Genomic DNA, 5,150 nt, shown 5'->3' with positions numbered 1-5,150 from the left:
TCACTAAATTGCTGAGACTGGCCTCGAACCTGTGATCCTGCCATCTCAGCCCCCAAGTACTGGGATTGCAGGTATGTGCCACCATGCCTGACTCTTTTCAACATATTTATTTTGCAAACTGGCTGCTCTTAAGCTGTGTTAGTAGATGTATTTTATTCGGTTTGGATAGTATTCGTTTGTCTAAATCAATTGCCAACATTTAAAAATTCACAGAAGGGTGGTCTGCTTACACTAAATCAATACTAGTAAGTCAATAATCAATCTTTTGCACCCCCTCACAATGTCTAGCACAAATCTAAGCAACCAGTTAGTCAATCAACAAATCTTTATTGAATCTCTACTATGTACCAAACAGGAGTTACTTCATAACCAAATTGCTTCCACAAAATTATCTCAGTTGAATGAATCACAGCTCTACCCTCCTGAGATGATTCTCCTGTCACATGTTCAGTCTTCAAAGAGACCAGAAAGAGCCTGGGTGTCCACAATTACAGAAGGAGTAGGGGCAGTGGCTGAGATGTTGGTCTAAATCAGGAAGACTTAGATTTGAATACAGGCTCCACCCACAGACGGTTTGTGACCTGGACCCAATAGTTGACTTCTCTGAACCTCAGTGTCCTCTTCTGCAACACAAGCAGAGCAGGATGTACCGCACAGGGTTAAGGGAACATGTCGCACAGGCTGAGCCTCTGTGGCGCTAACAATCGAATGTGCAGAATGCAGGGCCTGGGAGGAGCCTCAGTGATCCTCTTTCTGACTAGTCAATTGTTCCCTTAAACTTCTGGTTCTGGAGCAACCCTCTGATGCCTGGTGGCGGAGCGTCTAAGAGGCCGGATTCTACAAACCCGCTCCCTGCTCTTCACCTCTCCTCTCAGGCCTCCGCCCATGCCAGGGGCCCGGAGGCTGCCCACGACTCCTTGGTTCAACACTGAACCACAGGCCTTGACATGCGGAGCTCGGAGCCTCCATGCTAACCAGGTAGACCAGCCAGCCGTCCTCAGCCACCCAGAACCGCCTGGGCTCCTTGTGCTCTGGGGTCCAGTGAGGGGCTGAGGAGACCAGAGAGCTGTTTTGTGTCACCGCCCCCCACATCCCTGCTCTCAGCACTGGCTCCTGCCCTTCCACTCATCCACTGCCTGGAAGGGCCGGTTCTCCCAGTGTGCACTGGGCTGAGGCCGGTGTGATGCTCTGGGAGTCGTCAGCCCCTGGTTTGGATTAATTACCCGATGTGTAGATGACACATGCCCAGGAGCTCACAGAGGTAATTACCCCCGGTGGGCGGAGTACAGTGGGCTGGCTAGGGGGCAGACCCTCCTGGACCTCTAGGACTCCTTCCTGAGACCTCCCAGAGCATAGAAAGCCCATAGGCTGGAGCTGCTGAGCAGGAGGGTGCAGGGGAACAGGTCTTTTGAGCTGCCCATCATCAGGTCTGGATCGTATATCTCCAAGCTTTGTGACCAGCTCATGGGAAATGTGTCCCCAAGAGCCAGAAAGTGATCCAAAAGCGCAGACTGACTCATATACTCCATAAGAAGTTCCTAACAGCTTTACAAGGACAGAATCTGTGTGCCATAGTCTTCGTCCATTTGCAGAGTCCAGCTCAGGGGTCTTCAGCAGACTCACGGAACTGCACAGCCAGCCATCCCCACAATCAACTTTAAGACATTTTTGTCACTCCAAAAAGAAGCAGCCTACTCATGAGCAGTCACATGATGACATGTGACAGAAGCCAGACACAAAAGCCCACAGGCTGCAGGATTCCATGTGTAAGAAGGGCCAGAATAGACAAATCAATTGATTCAGAAAGCCAATTAGCAGTTGCCTCTGGCTGGGGGAGGGACGCTGGAGAGAAATGGAGAGGAGCTGCTGGTGAGTACCCTGTAATTTTCATACAATAAAATTCACCTTTTAACCAGGCATGGTGGCACACGCTTGTAATCCCACTACTTGGGAGGCTGAGACAGGAGGATCTCGCAGGTTCGAAGCCAGCCTCAGCTACTTAGTGAGGCTCTCAGCAACTTAGTGAGACCCTGTTTCCAAATAAAGTATAAAATAGGTCTGGGAGTGTAGCCCAGAGGTAAAAAGCCCCTGGGTTCCACCCCCAGTGCCACACACAAAAAAAATTCACCTTTTAAAAAATAGGCACCTTGATGAGCTATGACTAACCCTTACAGTCCTGGGGCCACCCTGCAATCGCGACGCAGTGCTTGCACCTCCCCTACAGTCTCAGAGGTCTTTTCTCCAGTGTCCTCTGCACGTTCTCAGATCCAGACTTGGGTTTATTTTTTCCCTCACTTATAGGATGTCATATATGTACTCCCTGGTGTGTGACTTCTTCCAGAGGACCCAGTGCTTTCAAGAGTGACCCATGTTTGCATATAGCAATAGATTGTTCCATTTTATTGCTCATGGCATTCCATTACATGGGTATACCACTACCTTTGTTTATGCCTTTGCCAGTTGGTTGGCATTTGGGTTATTTCCAGTTTGGGGCGATGAGGAATGAGCCTTATATGAATATTCATGTATGTCTATTGTGTGGAGATATGTTTTCATTTCTCTAGGGTTAAACACCTAGGAGTAGAATTGCTGGGTCATATGTCAAGGGTATGTTTAACTTAAGTAATGCTAAATTGTTTCCAAAGTGATTGTTCTATTGGCATACCCACCAGCAATGTGTGAGCATTCCAGGTGCCTATATCTTCTCCAATACTTGACATTGTAACTCTTTTTTTTTTAAGTATTATAGTGAATGCATTTAAGTTTACATTTCCCTAGTATCTAATGATGTTGAGTCTCTGCATATAGTGATGGGTCATTTCCATATCTTTGGAAAAGTACTCCAGATTTTGTCCTTTTTATTAAATTATTTGTCTCTTAATTTGGGGGGGGATATATGAATTCTTTATGTATTCTGAATGCCTTTTGTACACTCTGGATCTATGTTTTGCAAATATTTCCTACTAATCCATGATTTTTTTCTTTTCATTTTCTTAATAGTACCTTCAAAGAGAATTTTTATTTGATGATGAAGTCCAACACATAAAAAAAAGTTTTCCTTTATGTTTTATGTTTTTTATTACTTACCTGAGAATGTTTGTCCAACTAAAGGGATTTCCCTCATATTATTCTAGAATTTTTATAGTTCTAATTTTTTTCAGTATTGGATATTAAACCAGGGCCTTGTGCGTGCTAGACATGTGCTCTACATCCATCTTAAAAAAGGCCACATTCCTAGCCTTTTTTATTTTTAGAAATTTTGAGACAGGGTCTCACTATATTGCCCAGTTTGACCTCCAGCTTGGGATCCTCCTGCCTTAGCCTGCCAAGTAGCTGGGATTACAGCTACAAACCCATACCCCAGACCATTATTGAAGTTTCATTGTAAACGTGTAATACTTTAGTAAGTCCTCAGGTTTTTTTCCTTTTCTTAAAATCAGCATCCAGCACCTCCCAAAAATTGTTTTTGCTATTCTGGTAAATCAGCTTAATTGTTTTTGGGTTTTTTTTTTTTGTGGTACTGGGTGATGGAGGACATGGAAGAAACCTGAGGAACGAAAGGTTCCGAAAGAGTTAAGGCAGTTTGGCGAAAGGTCAAGCTTTCCGAGACTCTGGGTGACTTCTGGTCTTTCCGGAATTTCTTACCCCCAACCCACCGGTGAGAGCGGGAACTGGCTGCAATCATGCTCTTAATAATCTTTAACCAGGCCTCTTAGTTTCTTCTTGTGTTTTAATTTTCCCTCCATGATTGTATTCTGCAAGCATATGACGTATGTTCTGTATCAATCATTCTGTATTGTGTTTGAGATTGTACTTTGATGTTTTTCTTTCTTTTGAAGTTGTGGTTTTGGTGCAGGGGAAAAAAGATATAAAAACTTAGTTCTAGAAAATAAAGTTGTCAGTGGTCCAAGAGATGACTGTCCATGTCTTCATTTTAGGTCTCTCCCTCCCAAGTCCCGGGGAAGAATCCCCATACTGGGGATGGAACCCAGGGGCCTTTCTACCTCCGGGCTATACTCCCAGACCTTTTTTTATATTTTATTTGGAAACAGGGTCTCACTAAGTTGCTGAAAGCCTCACTAAGTAGCTAGGGCTGGCTTAGAACCTGTGCAGTCCTCCTGTCTCAGCCTCCCAAGTGCTGGGATTACAAGCATGCACCACTATGCCTGGCTCAGCTTCTTAATTGTATACAAAAAAGCTTGCTAGGATTTTGATTAGGGTTGTCCTGAATCTATAGGTCTATTTAGGAAGGGATGACATCATCTTAGCAATACTGAATCTTTCAATCTATTGATATAGTATATTACTTCGTTTCTTTAGTTCTTGTTTCATTTCTCAACAATGTTTTGTAGCTTTTTTGTTTTTGTTTTTTGTTTTTTGGTGGTACTGGGGATGGAACCCTTCTACCCCCGGGGCTACACTCCCAGACCTATTTTATATTTTATTTGGAAACAGGGTCTTTTAAGCCAGCAAGGCTGGCTTCGAACCTAGGCAATCCTCCTGTCTCTGCCTCCCAAGCGTGGGGATTACAAGCGTGCGCTACATTTTGTAGTTTTTAGTGGCAGGCCTTGCATATGTTTTGTTAAAATTTATTCTCAAGAATTTTACATTTATTGGTTTGTTTGTTGGATAAGAGAAATAGAGAAAAGGGAAAGAGAAGAAAAGTCTACCCTGTATCATCAATAGAAACTACAGTGGACCTTAAGCCAGCTCTGGGGACACGGGGAAAACGAACTAGTAGGTCCATAAATAACAAACTCACCTTGGGGTGAGGCACAGAGTACTTTAAATTATCTAGAGTAGTGCCTCTCAGCCCTGGCTTCATGGGGAGGGCAACTGGATACTTTTAAAACTCACTAATACCTTGGCCTTGCCCCAGCCAAATCTGCAGGGGAAGCCTGGGCATAGGTTATTTTTAAGAGCCTCCTTGATAGTTCTAATTATCCTCTAGTTAGAGAACCCCTGTTCTAGGCTAACGGCATCTTACAGAGGAGGAAGCTGAGAGGTAGTGTTGGGCAGAGACTAGAACTAGGGTGTCAGACTGCCCTTGTTTTTCCAAGACCAAGAGGGTTCCCAGGATGCAGGGCATTTCAGTTTTATTTTTTGTTTTATTTTTTTATTTTTTGGTGGTACTGGGGTTCCCGGAAGCC

The sequence above is a fragment of the Muscardinus avellanarius genome (genome assembly GCF_963383645.1).
Source record: "Muscardinus avellanarius genome assembly, chromosome: 1".
NCBI lineage: Eukaryota > Metazoa > Chordata > Mammalia > Rodentia > Gliridae > Muscardinus > Muscardinus avellanarius.
This window is presented reverse-complemented; position numbering follows the sequence as displayed.